The sequence below is a fragment of the Metopolophium dirhodum genome, chromosome 5 (genome assembly GCF_019925205.1).
Source record: "Metopolophium dirhodum isolate CAU chromosome 5, ASM1992520v1, whole genome shotgun sequence".
NCBI lineage: Eukaryota > Metazoa > Arthropoda > Insecta > Hemiptera > Aphididae > Metopolophium > Metopolophium dirhodum.
Genome location: NC_083564.1, coordinates 35,709,614 through 35,727,987, shown reverse-complemented (window position 1 = coordinate 35,727,987; position 18,374 = coordinate 35,709,614). Strand labels below are relative to the sequence as shown.

The window sequence follows — 18,374 nt, the reverse complement described above, 5'->3', positions numbered from 1 at the left end:
TACGTGTAATACATATTACGGTTAATACTATTACGGTTTTTGGTTGATTGGGTATAAGTTAGATCATGGTTGGTGAAAAGGTCTGACGTCCTAGGACTGTTGTTTTAATTATAACTTTTTTCCATAAATAATTGTAAATACGCAATTAACTAAAGGCTGGCGATCTAATGTCTGGGTCAAGCAATGTGCAAACTGTAATTCAACCCTCATATTGTGTTTATGTCATAAAGAAAAAAAGGCAGTAGATCCAAAGCAACAAACGATAATATAAAGACGATTAATTATTTTCTACCCATAATCACCCTAAATGTATATAAAATCCAAGTCAATACATCAATGCTCAATATAGAAAACATTGAAAATTACAAAATTACATTTATACCATCATAAAATTATATAGAACTATGATTTATATTTGACCCGAAATATCTACGGTCGTAGCACACGCTAAGCAAAAAGAAAGACAATGAAAAACTAGAGATAATATTATACGCAATAAAATAGAGATAATAACGCGAGACGACCTAGTACGATAATTTGTATAGTGTATATATAAAGTATACCAACATTAATGTCAAACAGGAAGTATTATATTCCCATTGACCATAAACACCGTGTAAGTTAAAAAATTATTACGGGCCATTCAGTATATACAACCTAAACCTAAACAGAATCAAGTCGGTGAGTTTTATAAAAATATATTTATGTGTGCAAATTTTGAACTATTGGGGGAATATAATACTTTCTCAATAAGATGAAAAAGTACGATTTAAGGCTTCCACGAATATGAAGTAAAAAAGAATATAACATGTAAAGATACTAATAAAAAATTTAGTCTAGGTGGCCTATACCCTAGTGCCTGTATAATAATGATTCTTTAATATATAGTCGACTGGGGGTGCACTCATCGTAAACGTATTAGGCGCGGGTATGGGCGATATAAAGCCTTCCAAATACACATGATATAACGCCCTAGGTAATTTATTTTATCTGACATCTTTCGTTTTCAACACTATTAAGTATGAAATTTTCAGTTTTTAGATTTCAAAGTATAATTAACTAGGTATAACAATTTACTATAGATTTTAGAAGGTAGAAATGTAGAATACCTATATAATACTCGAGTGTTCAATTCTATAACGTAATCATGTAATGGTCCCGTCTCCATTCACCAATATTTTTTCCATATTATGTTATATTGTACCTGTAACTGTAAAGCGTCCTAAAGCGATATTTTACTTTATGAATCAGCAAAACATTTATTTTTATTCAACATATTATTATTTTTTAAACCATTTACACTAACATTATGAAGTTATTCACATATACGTATACTGGCTATACTGAATGTGTCATTGAAACGGAAAATGAACTACGATGTGATTTATCAACAATATTTCGTTAGTATTATTTTATATACTTCGAGGTTGAAATTGTAAATGTATTGTTATTACTTTCAAACTAGTTTTTAACACATTATAGAGTATAGGTATAGACAATACTACCAATTTATATAAAAAAAGAAATATAAAAATATGAGGTTTGCAGTATAGTGTTGATGTGCTCAATTATACAAGGCACTTACGATTTATTATATGTGCTATTTGTTTCTATGTTCCTAACATAAAAACAAAAAATTCTTAATTTGTAACAGTTTAGTTTCTCGATTCTGGACGTTGACCGTCGATAGATATCGTCCAGGACTTACTATTAAACATTTTCAAAAAAACTGGGTATATTTTATGATTTAATTGCTGAAGAATTAATATACACTTTATTAGAGAAAGTTAAGGTACCTACAGGTTTTTTTTTTGCTAACCCAAATGATTATTTAGTATCTCGTATAGTTTACTTTAGTGCAGAGTAATGCAAAACTTTATAAGTTATAACTGATTTAGAAACTTTATCAAGGAAGCAACTAAATGTTCATTTTTTTTTAAAAGAAATCCCCTGAAAACTTATTTCCAATGAAATGAATCGTAGACATTGTGTTGTAAAAGTTTATGGAATAAAGTAACTACGCATGAAATTGAAGAAAAGTAGGTACATTTATATGGCCGTGTATACGTATGCGTTTTTCTAGTATACCAATCCTATTCAACTTGCTATGAGACTGTTAAATATCTTAAAATTACATTGACAAGATCATTAATCTGCATTAATGTTTCAGCTATTTAATTTTCGCGATTTGTGAATGCCTGAATACTGATTTAAATGATAACATAAAATAAAATGCCCAAATATATTCTTATTATGAAATAACAAGTATTTCTGTCCGAAAATAAAAATTTAATTTAAACGGTATATACATTTTAAAAAGAAATACAATATTGTATCAATGATAAATATTTGTTTTAATAATTTTTAATTAAAAATAACGAGAAAACAAATGAAAAAAAATAAAAAATTATACGGTCGTTGAATATTATTATTATTACGATATTAGTTGGACATATATACATTTTTTTCGGGTCAGGGTCAACTGTATAAAAGCACAAGATCTGTAACTTCGACAACTGCAGCCTTGCGATGCTAAATTATTCAAATTTCGGATTAAAACCTGATCACCCGGGTATCTTACGACGATTTTTGACCCGGGTCTAAAACACTGCCATGGGAATACAATAGGTTTGCATTCTGCATCCATAAAGAATGTGTGTACGTTATGTAGAAAATTTGTACTTTGATGTTTGCATACAGTGTAAGTTTAGAACGTTGATACGGCGACGGTACGCGTTAATGCATCATATAATTTTTTATTAATTTTACATTGACATATTATAATATGTCTGCAAACTAACTAATCAGTATAGGTACACACCAATTAGGTATAACAGGTATATGGAAGCGCACATTATCAGGCGAATGGTTATAAATTAAGTTCGCCTAGGACCTAGACACGAATTGATTACATTTTCGTTGAATTATAGTAAGCTTTTGTACTAAATACCAAAACGGAACTCATATAATGATTTAGCCACTTTCAATGTAATTTAAGTCAAAAGTTTCATAACATATCAGTATATAGATTATTATAATATCTACTGAAAGCTTAATGATTTCGTATCATAGTTATGTATCTTGTTTCTTCGAGATATAGGTTTATATACACCATATAATAATATATTATACTATGCAGTGGAGGGTTCATTTATTTTTGTAGCACGCAAATACGTTGCTACCTCATCTACACTAGTTGAATAAAAATGAAGTGTCACTAGGTACTTTTAAGGTTATTAATAATAATAAAAAAAATGATTGAATTACTTTTTCGTTACTTCGAAAAAGGTTTCTAGTGCCCTATTGTTGGCAATTTTATACTTTACCTTAAAACGATTAAATTTTTTTCAAATCGTTGCTGACCATTGTATGCACTCAAATGTATTGTAGGGAAAGAATAACGGAGAACTATCGTTCTAATGCATAGTAAGTATAGATCACTGTAAAGGATTATGTGTTAAAATTTATTTGAATTAAATGATAAATCACTGTTAACGAAAAAAAACGATTCTGAATGAAGGAGACGTGCGCATTTATTTCTAAGGATAGATTATTTCTCAATTCAGTAAGTTGAACTAATTTTTGAGAAAAATATCGCGTATAAAAATTATAACTAATTTATTAGTCGAACGGAATCAATGCCGAAGGACCCCAGAACGGTGTGAAAAACTTCGTGGTATAATAATAGCTTAAATTAGATAACGTCATATTTAAAAAAATAAATAAATCAGGTATAAAAATATTAAAAGAAATAAACAAAAAAAATATATAAATTAAAGAAAATAATACTTTTAAAAATTAAATTAAGGGAAACACGATTCTCAAGTATCAACGCTTATCAAAAATAGATTTTATCGTAGTCCCTAGCGATGCAGTGAACTCTAACACTGGAATGCTTTCACTAATCCATAGGCAGATGAAATATATTGGCTTGATACGGCAGCGTGGCGTGTCCAATTATGGTGTAAGAAATAACGAAAAAAAATATAATAAATATCTTAAATGAATGTTCCCCTTGATAATCTTCTCAAATGAACCTTATTCATCTATAGCATAAATAGTCTATTATAAGTCCAATAAAATTAACTTAACTTATTTTGTGAAATGATTATTGATTATTGTTTTATTTGAGGCCTGAGGAAATAAATGTTTTATTTTGAAAATTAGTTAAAATATACATAGTAAATTAGTGATACAATTCTACGTAAAATTATCATTTGTATTTATATAAAATTAAAAATTATCGGATAGGTTGCACGTGCATTTAAAGTTGGTAGGTTGTTGTTATTAGAATAATAAATTTAATTCTATAAAATCTATTGTTTTGCCAGTTTTGAAAAAAAATTAAATCATTCAAATTGCAAAAAGTTTATTTTACAAGTATATAGCCAAACGGCTAACTTAATCCAACGTACTGTCTAACAAAATGTATTTTGTTAAAATAGTGTACCTAAGTCATATATCTCACTTTTGAAAATTGTGCGTTAGTTTTTCCATAGGTATCCATGGGAAAATAAAAAAGATAATTCAAATATTATTTCTAATAAAACACCAACATAAAAGATTAAATATCTAATTTATAGGTGTGTCTATTAATGTTAGTTAATATTTATAAATTATATAAAGCTATGCTATACTTCAGACTTTTTATATCAAAGATATATCCATAAAATGTATTTGATTACTTTTACATTATTATTTAAAAATACAATTTTATATAAGTTAAAATTGTTCAATAATTAATATTGCTTATAAGTTATCACGTTATGAATAGTGCCCACATAGTACGATTATTGCCTTTACAACCCGTATGGCCGTATATTATGTATATGTTTTATGATTTGATATGGTGATAAATTATAATGTCATTAAACTGTTAACAAGTTTTAAATTTTAATAATTTAAGTTGACAAAATTACTATTTCAAAAGAATTTTCAAGTTTTTTTTTAAAACAAAATTCTGATTAAAAATATACTGATATTAAAATAAAGATAAAAATACGAGATTTTGTTGACAATGGTCGCAGAAATATTGGGGTAATTGAAAATCGGGATGGATTGTGACTCGTGAGTACTGGATAATATTCAGGATAATATTATATTCCAATTGAAAATTACCATAACTATATTATTTTGTTTATTATTTATAAAAATAATAATTGGCTGTCACAAAAAATGTCTAATACCTATCTAAAGGATTATATTACATTAATTATATTGAATGACGCTATGGTAAACATTTAAATATTTTAGCATGAAACCATTAGACGTTTTTTCACAAGAACATTGGTTAGTATTTTTTTTTTTTTTTATTGATCTTAAGTTTCTGCAACTATGGCCATTAGCTGTAGTGGTTTATTTGTGGGTTATTAATGTCGGTAGGGGGGAGGAACACGTGTGTGTTGGGTTTGGCAGAATTTTTGATTGGGCACCCGTAGGTATCTGCCATGCCCGGGTGGAGGATGGCGGTACTTGTTCTCCGGACACCGTGACTTGCCCGGAGAAAAATGCCGCCCGGTGGTCGAGGATCGAACTCGGACCAGCTGTGCCGAATCCGACGCGTTAGACCGCTCGGCCACCTCGTCCCCGTAATATTTTTTCTAAACAATGTTAATATCAATTTTTATATTAATAAAATATTGTTTATCTAATACCTACCTATATCTACCTATATGTATAATATATTGAAATTAATTACAATATTTAGACATTTTACATAATAATATGCACCCATAATTAAAAAGTTAAGTATTATTATAGATTTATAGGACATTGGTCATGCAGTACTCAGTACTAATATAAAATTTAAGATTGAAAAACTAAGTGATGTATAGTGAATTAAGTCTAACAGATTATAAACTTTTAATAACATATTGTAATATAATACTTAAAATATTATTAAATTCTGTGTAAGTATGATAAGTATCTTATCATAAAGTCTAATTTAAATTTAATAATATAATATGATACACGTTAAATGTTTAAATAAACATTAAAAATATATATAAATAAGGGTGTCAGAAGCGAAGTAAACAACATCAAGCTTGAATAATCAAAATAAGTACCAAGGTACTTAAGTTTTTAATATTATAATTTTATAAGTATTAGGTAGGTAGGTATTTTTTTTAAATCATAATGACAAAATTTTAAGAATATTATGGTATACACATGATGGCAAAGATTTTATTGACGGTTATAAACTTATACATTTTTATTATATTCAGCTTAAGCCTTAAATCCACAAAATATTTTTATTAAACCATCTAAATATGCATAATGCATATACATTAAAGTAAACACGAAATTATTTCAAATTAATTATAATAACCAACATTCTATGTTTCAAATGGTTAATTTTAGTTGGCTAAACTGTTATCCTAGTTTCACCTATGAATAATTATTGTTAAGTTATAAAATAGATTACAATTTTGAATGGGTTATAATATTATAGATTAATATTCATAATATTTTAGCTGACAGTTTGTGTACATACACCTCACAAATTCGTAGTTACGACTTGAATCGTCATATACTATATGCCTATGTATAAGTAGGTAAACTATTAATAGCGCACCCATAAACTATTTGGAAACATAATAAACAAAGGACAATTTAAATTTCAAATTATGATGTGTCTATATATTACCATTGATGGTATTATTATACCATTTTTTATGAATACTTATTATTTATTTAATTAATTATTTATTTAGAATTCATAATAAGTTCATAGTCAATTTTTTCATTCCTATTTTAGATTCTGAGTGAAGTATAAAATGTATTGGTTTTACAATGACATTAAAAAAAAGTCTAAGAATACTTTTTCGTGACCGAGGGAAGCTCAAAACACATACACAACTTATAGTATATCTATGGTACAATATATTAGATACTTAGAAAATTAATTTTTAATATTTTAAACTATTTATTTAAAAAAAGTTAAACGATATTAAATCTTTAAGTATATATTATACATCAACATAAAGAATGTATTAATATATTATTCATTATTAATATATAGATATAAAAGACTTAAAAATATAATAAAATTAGTTTTAAATATTATCCGGCACTTAAACAGTTTTCTTAAGACAAAAAAATTTCACAATATGCTAAACGGATTGTATAAAATAAGAGTTATTTATTTAATCAGTGTCCAAACAAACAAAAAAAAAATACATTGCTCCACTCAGAATTTAAAAGAATTTATCATTTTACTTTTTTTGTCATAAAAAGATTAAATATAAAAACCACAACTCGCATATGGATAAAAATATAAATTACTTTATACAGCTTTTTTTTGTTGTTCTATATTTATCTCCGGATTACAAAATAAAATAATATTTTCATCCTAGGTGTTATCAAATTATCTAATAATTAATTTCTTCCATAGAAATGAATTTTGACGTATAAAATATAACAAGATAAGCTTTAAGAGGTCAACATAAAAAACGGTACTAATGTGTAAAATGTTTTTATACATATTTGAATATACCTTCAAATAGTTAATATCAACAAAGCTTACATTAGAATTATAATATTATTAATTTTGTATAGGTATTTAAAAATCGAAATAATGTATTTTTAAATAAATATATTTTGTATTTGCTTGAGACGGGCGAAGTCAATGTTTGTCAAACTAATGTAATTTACTGTCGTATATATGCAAGGTAATTAAACTATGTTTAACTATTGAATATGAAAAGTTATCAGTTATTTTTACACGTCTACATTTGGTGTGCAAATTATTAATAATTGAATTGTAATTAGATTCAGACATAAGTGTGAACCATTCTTCTAAACTTAATGTAATAATTTTCTTTGAAAGTTTACATTCCAATAGCAAAATCATTGAAATTTGGTTATTTATTAATAACCCAACTGTAATATTTTTCTTGCTAATTTTTAGTAAACATTTTCCCGGGGACGACAATGCCATCGCAAGCGGAAAAGTTGTGGATAAACGTTTTTAAATCTCCCTGTAACTGTTAAAAACGGGGATAGGAAGCACCCACAAATCTGACCGCTCAAGGGGGAAAGTCGTGGATAAACGCTTTTCAATCTCCCTGTAATTTTAAAAACGGGGATAGAACCGACTAATACTACCTACTCCCGTAGCAGTTGCACAAACATTTAAGGGTGCTTTAATTATTGTCGTATATGTATTTTTCAATCCATATACATCTACCTTTGATTAAGTAACAAAAAGACCTTGAATTAACCGGTTTTAGTTTTGTTATCAAAGGTAGATAGAAATGCGAAATATAGTACCTTTGTCCTCGACGATCATAAATTAATCGATTTCAGATCCGACTCAAACGTACAAGGTGACACCAAATATAAGAAACCACGTAAAAACTTAAAACCCTTTATTTAAACTACTTAAACTTACATACATAGCAAAAACTGTTTTCTTTTCTCCTTCTGTATTTATAGTAAAATAAATTGCCTCCCCAGTTGAACCTCTCCGTTTTTAAATTAGTAAAATACGTGAAAATCTAATATTCAATGTTTTTTTTTTTTTTTTATAGGGATTGAAAGACTTAAATAATACGAGTCCTGAGTCAACTGAGTCCACACGATATGGGTATTTGTGGAAAGCAATAAAATCGGTTATTTCGTCAAGTACCCCCGGAATCAATACAATATACAATGAGAAATTCGACGAATTCCAAAATATACAATAATAATATAACCTATAATGTAACCAATATTAATTATAATAATTGTAACCATTCGAAAAATAAGAGTTGAAAATGTCACCTCTTATTTTTCAAATACTAATTTATAAATATTTATGTATAATTTTTATAATATGTATAATTTGTGTAATTTTTATAATTTGTATACCTAACGTGTTGTCTACTATGTGAACTATCCCCAGACTACTACTACTATACTACTATTGTACGTGTCGTCGAGCTGCCGCCGTCCAGAGCCAAGCCGCCGAACCATTGTACGTATTGTCGAGCTACCGCCATCCAGAGCTAAGCCGCCAATAAAATAATTGATACCGTTCATCCGCACGCTGTCACCTCTGCACAGGCCGATACGGAGATTGCTACCCATAAATACCGGACAAAACCACGAGTTTTATGTAAACACATTCCCACCCTTATATGTAAAACCCTTTTTTCTTTAAAAAATTATTTTTAGAACCTATGTATGTATGTACTTCGTGGGTCAGTTTAAAAATGTTTATTTATTTATTTAACGCCAAGCGGCAATTTATAGATACATTGTACAATTAGTAGATTAACATGAAGTGATAATAATGAAATAAAATACATGGAAAATATAGTTATAATTATAGACTTAAGTTTAAACTTATACTAAACAGCGTTCAGCTAGAAGAGTACATGCTAAGGTAAAATAAACTAAAGACAAAAACATTCAGTAGAGATAATGTAGAGAAATGTTCATCACGTTATAATACAATATGTTTCTACATGTAATATTCTCTTCTAACTATATATCTGATAATTAAATATTAGTTTATTATATATTATCTATCCCACTTTTACACATATCTATATATGTTTAAAATTAAATTGAATTTAACCGTTTATAACATTATTAGTGGCTGTTAACATTTCAACAGGTATTAAAGGTTAATTATAAGTTAAAAACTTTCACATCTCGTAATGACGTACAGTACCTATATTATTTATTTTGTATACTAATTCAGGATTAGAACCAATTTGAAGTATAATGTGTACTACATGTAAGTACTTGATAGATTGATAAGTTGATTATTGTTTGATAAATCGAGCGTGGATGCATATTAAATTGGAATAGTCGAAATAATCATAATATATGTATGAATGTATGTATATATAAACTATTTATATGAAAATATAAGGTAATATAGTACCTATAGTTAATAATATTTTTTCTTCAATACGTTATATATTATAAATGTATATAAACCATTATAATGCTAATAGCTATTATAAGTTATACACGTATAGTCTTATTATTTTTCATTTCGATAGAATAATATAATTGAATAACAATATATCATTAATAATTATTTATGTTATATTCTTATAGAAGTACTAACCCCTCCCCTAATGAAATTAGTGTGCTTGACCAGCTATAGCGACACTTGTATGACTGGGCGAATATCGATTTGCGATATATTTTTGTGGTGGTGACATTTTAAACCAAATATTACTAAAATTTACTATGTTAAATGATTGTTTCACATAATATTTTCAATTATTTTGGGGTACATTTAAATCATTCAAATAATAGCTACTGATGAGGTCTTACACATACCCCACTTTCTATACATTATAGCTATAGGTCCGAGTATATCTAAAGTATTTTCATACTGTAATGTTAAGTTTTGAGAGTCTTATATACATGTTTAATGTATAGGCAAATGTTTGATATAATAAAATAATAAACACTTTGAAAATAAATTTCATTATAAATATTAAAAGATAGAATGATATTTATTTGTGTTCTGTGTAGTATTTAAACACCACTCTACGTCTTTATTATGTACGGAAAAATACTAGCTCATTATATTATTGTTATTGGTAATGTAATTTAAATACCACTCTGCATATTTATTCCGGAATACGTAGACGAATATGATTTAATAGTTCTGTTTAATAAAAGTTAAAAGAGAAATTTCGACCATCTATAATTATCAAGGACTGTTAGCCCCTCAGCAGCAGTGCCGCAACTACGCCAATTTGGGCCCGTGTGTAAATAAAATGAATGGGCCTCCCTCCCTTACTTTTGAAAATTGAAAAATTAATCTATCGACTATTGTAAAATTAACTTTTCCAAATTTGAAAACATACTTTGGAATTTTGAGTTTTTACTCGTACAAAATAAGGTTAACATAATTAAAACGCGTAGGTACCTATGTATTTACAAATAAATAAATGTAATAATTTGTAGCCTTTTTTATTCATTTTAAATATAAATAATTATCAAATCACAAATAAATTGAACATACCATACGTTAACAGTCAATTGGAAACTCAAAAATAAATACTGTACTCACTTAAAAAAATTATGGCTATCATTTATTTATTATTTTATAAATTTAATTATTCAAATAAATATCGCAACTAAGTTTTCACATACGTTATCGAAATGGATAGCTCGTTGACCGACTACAAAACACCGACCGTAGAAGACCCGCCTTTTGAACGTGCATTATAAAATGTGTTTTTCTCGCATAACAAAAATAGGCACCAATAATTGAAACGCGTAAACACACTCACACTAAACCGGTCAAAATGCGCGTTCCTTTGTATGACGTACTTTAATCAATTGCAACCAAACTTTTTAATTTCGGTTTTAAAGTCCGCAAAAGAAACGTTGATGTATGATAATGTTGTGTTCAAAACAAAACCGATCTATTGTTCAATCTTTATTAGTAATTATTATTATAACAAAATGGTTTTACTTTTTTTCTTTCTATATATTTTTAAATTTTTATCATTGGGCCCCCCATCATGGGTTGGTGCCCTGGGCCCGTGTGTTTAACACACGCAACACACCCGGTTATCGCGACACTACTCAGCAGTCATTAAAGGCTACTTAAGAGTAGAACACTGGCTTTTAATAATAACGGAGTTATATCCGCTGGTAGTCGTAAACAATGTATCAATGTCTAATATAATATACGTCTGATTATTAAATATATTTTATTTTATTTTATTTACAAATATATATAACAGTATAGACGTTGGGGAGGGGTATATACATAGATATGAGGGAGGGGGGGTGTGAGGCCGGGTATAGATAGGATGGGGAAGGCCGGGCATAAATAGGAGGGGGCCAGGACGGGCACGGTCGGGCACGCACGTGATAGCATAGCGCTATAGGCCGGGCGGGATGCCTGGATTTGCTTGGATTTTCGGTGACGCAGAACCTACCAAAATATACTACTGTTATTGGCCTCTAGAAAAATATATTTGGAAGCCTTATATTTAATTAATTAATACTTACCAGTACCGTTACTTAATAAGTACTTATTAAATAAGAATATTTCCTATTTTAATATTATAATAAGCTTAATATTCAGCCTAATATTCAGACTTCAGAGTGTAATATTTGTTGAACGTGAAACGATGAGTGTAAACCATTTTAATTATTATACATAATATTGTTAATTATTTAAAACACATTCTCAGTTTTATATCCTACTATATAGTATCAATGTATCATGCAACTAATAACTAAAATATTATAATTTCATAAAACATATAAATAACGTGAATTTTTACAAATTTGTTTTAAGAAATAGTCCATTTTTATTTTAAAACTTTTTTAACGGTAATTTTATCAGTATTTTTTTCTATTTCTGTTCTATATTGGTCTATTTTTTTTTGTATGCAATAGGTATTCATATTTTATGAATAGTTTACATTTAAAAACATATCGTTTATTTGAAAAATGTTGCCACTGTTTAAACTTTACTAGGTTATTTCTTATATCCTCAAAAAACACTTGATTTATGTTAGGTATATAATCTATTATATCATAATAATATCTAATAATATCATAATATTCAAAAATACTTAAAATTATGCTACATATTATATTCTTTTATTTCTTTATATAAATGAATATTTTATGTAATTTAGCATGTCCAATATTTCTATTTAATCTATTACCTACCTATCTCACGAATGGTATATAAATTCTATATACCTACCATTATAAAAATACTGTGTTATACATTTTAAAATGAATACCGGAAGTAATCATTTTGTGAGTTCTTGACTTTTAGTGGATTACAATAATACAACTATTTAAAACCCGATAATAATAATGTATAATATAATATATAATGTAATAATTAATATTATAATATTTGTGCCATCGATTCAATGTCGGGAAAACTGCGAGACTCTATTATAACGTATAAAATAAATATGTGTGGTGTAAATTTTTACCGTGTATACGCATTCGTATAGTCTGTATAGTAATCCTCGCTCGTAAATTTGCTTTTGCACAGCATGTATGGTGAACGCTTGCGCTGCTGTCTTTTCGTGGTGCGGAATCGGCGTTTCGACTCGCGTAACGGACAGTGCGTTCTCGACTTTGGCCCCGCGAGCTTACGGCCAGCCCTTAACCGAAGTCATAATAGACGAACATCGTGTGAACCGTTTGGTAAGTATTTTATGACCTCACATATTTTTATTTTAATACTTATTTTAAATCTTTTTCGAGCTCATCACAACTTTTTCCCGCGTACTTTAAAAATGTTAAATGTAAAAATAATTACATTTTTACGTACATTTAGTGATTTATGGTATGCAAATATTGACTTGTAACACGTCAAAAGCTTACAAACAAATTAGGTGAAAATTCAATAATGTTAATTAACAGTTGACGACTTAACGTGTATTATTATTTTTATAGATTTATATTTGTACTGGTTATATTACTATCTGTTTACTAAAACTTAATTTTATCCGAATAATACCACGTGGTATGAAAGTTATCGTTTTTAAGACAATACATCAAAAACAATCCAATTCATATAAAAATAATATTTGTTTTTATTTTTTTAAATTGTATTGAAGTGCCATAAAATAATTATGTTTATTATAGTTATAACTTAAAACATAACACAATAAAGATAAAATACTCAAACATAAAGACATAAAACATTCAAAATAAAACTATATTAATTAAACTTAAGTAGAAAATAAATTTAAATTAATCGTATCATTAATACAAATTAAAATAATATTTAGCCCTTCCTTAACAATTTATTTTAAAAATAATTTTATTAGGTATACCATTCATGACGTTTTTTTAATAATACATATTTTATAATTTTAAAAAAAGTATTTAATTAGTTTAATACGTTTAAAAATATAATTAATTAAATAAAAACAATAATAATATAAAGTCAACAGATAAAATGTAATGTCCCAATGAATTGCTAAATGCACTACACATTATATTTTATACCTTGAAGAATATCAAACTACCAAACATCTCTGAAGACTCAAACACTATTAAATATTAAAATATTATCATATACCTATTACTTCTATATGAAGCCCTTAAAAGGTAGGCCGTGATTTTAACTTGTCGTGGTTTTAATTATTACTATATATTTAATTATCCTTAAGACGACGCTACCCATGCATTTGTTGTCTTCGTCTTACCCACGTACGACATAGCACATTTTCATTCGCTAGTTTAAATACCTAGTGTGCTGTTAGTTTTGATATTTGATTGTATTGTATTGACCTATTATCAAACTTTTAGGTAGGTAAGAACATTATTTGTGCATAATAAGCATCGACGATTTTCAATATTTTATTTTCCAAGCGAGATATGAGCATTTTTAAACATTTTTACCTATATATTGTAGCAAATTAGTAATATTACGTTTTTCGCAGTAGGTAATGATTATATAATTTTTAAATGCTTCTCCCAACTGATTGTATTTTACTGTGCTAATTATTCTAATTTAGTAATTTATTAGTGATACAACATTGTTTTTTTACCTAAAATATTTTTTTTAAATTAGGATTTACATTGATATTTGGAATATTCATCAAATAGCAAATATTATGATCATTTGAACTCGTGTAGCTAGAAAATAAATATCTAAATTATAATTGAACTATTAACTATTTACTCTAGTAGGTAGGTATATACAAATGTACAATGTACATAGGTAGTAGTGTGAACTGTGTGTTAATAACGCGTTACTAACTATCCACTCTTCTATAATACCTACATTTAACCTTCAATTAACTCACTGGTAGTACGTTAAATTAAAATGTCATGCTGGATGATATCCAAATAGCTTTATTCTAACAAAGAAACACGGTGATCACAATCGCAAACAAGTAAGTTTGGATCATGGGATGATGCACAAATCTCTACGCATTTTCTTCCTTTACGCGATGACCCAAACAGATGATTCAAAGGATTCGGCGTATTCGAATAGACAAAGGCGTTTTACAATCCCTAAACACCACAGTAAATAAATCCTAAACAATGTTAATGTTGTTTCATGTTTGTCGTAAAGTAATATTATAGAACATGGGTTGGTAAATGATTATGTTACGGTTTTTGGCTAGACGTAATTTTTTCATGAATTCTTGATTCAACGTAGACCTTTTATAAAAACAAACCACTTACTATTTTTATCTAAAATTTACGAAAATAGCAACGATTGAAAAAATAGTTAGATTCTATTGCTTAAGTGTACTTACATGTATTTCGTATTCAATTTCGTATTAGATTCAGATCACGATGAAGAATGTATAGGTTTTACAACAATGAGTTTGTGTGTTTTTTTTTTTATTAGGGTTAAGGCTTTGACTACTAGGTCATTAGCCTGTGGTACTGTAGGGGAGGATACTGTAGATTTGTTTACACGTGTGTGTTTGTTTTGGCAGAATTTTTGATTTGGGCACCTGTAGGTATCTGCCATGTCTGGGTGGGGGACACCGTGACTTGTCCAAAGAAAAATGCCGCCCGCGACCGAGGTATCGAACCAGCGCCGGTGTGTGTCACCACGAAGCCTTAGTCCACTCGGCCACTCCGTCCCCCTTTGTGTATTTAATTTTTGTATTTAAATACACATTTTATAAAAAAAAATTGTTTTGATCTTCATTATTCAGGGTGGTTTTTAGTAGTAAATTGGGTCTAGCTTGTTCTTTAGGTGTTAAATTTCGCATATTATTCTAAAAAATTACGAAAAACTAAAAAAAAAATTATTAAAATAACGAAAGGTTAGCCTTTAATCTTTATAACCTTAAACCTATAACCTATAACCTAATATTATAAGCAACACTAATTTTTAAATCAATTTTGTTATTTTTTTTTAATCCAAAAACAAAGAACGTCGATACTTTAAATTTTTACTAAACGTTTAAGATATATAAATATATAATATATATTATAAGCATTTTCGAGACATGATACAACTTTCGAAATAGATTGGAACTTCATGAGATAACTGAAGACATTTTAAATTTTCGAATTTTTTTAAAAATTCTTATATTGACTTATAATTGTCTTTAGTAATTTTATATAAAATTATTTTTTATAAGCGTTTAAAGTTCTTATCTTGTTAAAATGTAATATATAAACGAAAAATAAAGATTTTAGATACTATGTTGTAATTAAAAAAATATTAATCATAGGCACTTGAATTAACTTTTACGTATTTAGGTGCACAATGCAATTTAGAAAATATTTTGATTAATTTTGAACTAATTGTGCTACGAACATATTTAGACAGTTCTACGTCGGTACGTTGGTATATTTAAATATAAGTTGATAACAGTTATTCATAAATATATGATATAATATTATGATAATTATTAGTAAATTAAGTAAACTATAATATAATACCTATCCTTACGATATATGGACACCCCGACTGCTAAGAACCGTTTTGCGTATGCAATAATTTATAATTCAATTCAAATGTAAACCATATTATATTAAAGTGACCTACTCAATAACTACATTTCGTGTACTCGAAATCACTATACATAACGTTGTGACTGCGCCGGTTTTTAACTATCAACAGTTTTTCAATAACTATCTGGCTGCAATAAAGATTTGAAGTCCGATTTTAATCATCAATAATTCAGCTTTGGAATATAATTGTATTTTATTTATTTTAAATATGAATCTTAGTTCTTACAAATTACCTGATTAAAATAAACAACAGGAATTTATACATTGGTAGGTGATGCTGCATGGAGCAATTGATAAGGCTTTACTACAACGACTGGTAGAGCACAATATTTACCCGCCGTCTGACCCTTGACAGCTGACATATTAATAGTATATATATATATATATATGATTTATAGACCTGTTCGGATATTTATATATATAAACAAACTTCACATTTATCTAACACTTTCAGTACCACGCACTATCCTAATACTAATTTAATTAAAACATTTATATTTGTTTAGTTAGTTGTCTACATTTTTCAAGTTATTACAACATAAAATAATATATACGTAATATTATAATATTATGTAGTTTAAAATCAGCAAGGCTGGGCAAGTTAATGATTTTTTTTAACTCAGTTAAGTTAAGTTAATATATACCAATAACAAAAAGTTAAAAGTTAAAAGTTAATTTAACTATAGGTTAACTCAGTTAAGTTAAAAGTTAATACACACTTTTTGTCAACTTTTTATTAAGTTAAAAAAAAGTTAATTTGTTTATACAACACTAGCGTTCTTAATTTTTTTCCAACCCAAAACTAAATTATAGGATATAAAGTGTTAATACTTCATACAGTATTTCCATATAAGTTGGATTCAAATGATATACATTTTTAACTTTAAACAATTTACGATACATATTTTTTGATATGAAAATGAAATACACTGAAATAGTGAAATATTATAAAATTAAAAACAAAATAAATTAACTTAACTTACTTTATAAAATTAAAAATGAACTCGTTAATTTCACGTTAATTAGAAAAGAAATTTAGTAAATTAACAGTTAAGTTAATGAAAACCCAAAAGTAACTAGTTAAGTTAAAAAGTTAAAATAAAATTAACTTTTTAACTTAACTTGAACTTTTTAACTCGTTAACGCCCAGCTTTGAAAATCAGTAATTTAGATATTTTCAGATAATCGTAAATAATAAACACAAATAATAATAATGCTTAGAATTTTTATAATATATAATATATATTATGCTAGTCCGATTATAGTAAATATTATATGGATTAATCTGGTATACCTTGGTAACTAGTATTCTTCAACAATCTTCAATTTACGAACAATATTTTAACACATCTTTACAGTGTTAGTTTTTAATTTTTTTTAATATTTTATGAGTTTGCATATAACTCACAAATTCATGGTAAAATTAATGACGCAAAATGAATTATTTTACTAACATTGTTGAATATCTAAAAATTATATTTTAATAATCTGAAATACGATTCATATATACGTAGGAAGTTAAATACCTGACCTAACCTTATACAAGTATTTAATTCGATCAAAATATTTTTCATAATTTATTACCTACCCTCGGATTCATCATCACATCATTATATTAGTATATAAGTATGTTAAATTTACGTCATTAAAGTGTATACAAAATAAACATTATAGGTACCTACCTATCAATAATTAAACTCACGATACTCTCGTTTAAATCGTTTAAGTGCCTAAATTTAATAAATATATTTCAAAAAATTAAACTTGAACATGATTACTTATTAGTACCTAATAGGTAGATAACTTAGGTACATACCTTTGGTAATTGGTACCTGCCCTGCAAATGTTGGTTCTAAAACTTTTAGCGTTCAATATTGTTCAATATATTCATGTTCCTATAATATACAAAAATATACAACAAATGTATTCGTCTGGAGCTA

General features: G+C 27.3%; 1 protein-coding gene across 1 annotated transcript in view; it reads left to right on the top strand.

The window, feature by feature from the left end:
* The first annotated feature begins 13,069 nt into the window (after positions 1-13,069).
* Positions 13,070-18,374, top strand: part of LOC132944502 (trace amine-associated receptor 1) — a 51,394-nt gene continuing 46,089 nt past the window's right edge. Inside the window, exon 1 of the mRNA XM_061013874.1 lies at positions 13,070-13,143. The gene's annotated coding sequence lies outside the window, so the exon portion shown is untranslated. The remainder of the gene's footprint in view (positions 13,144-18,374) is intronic.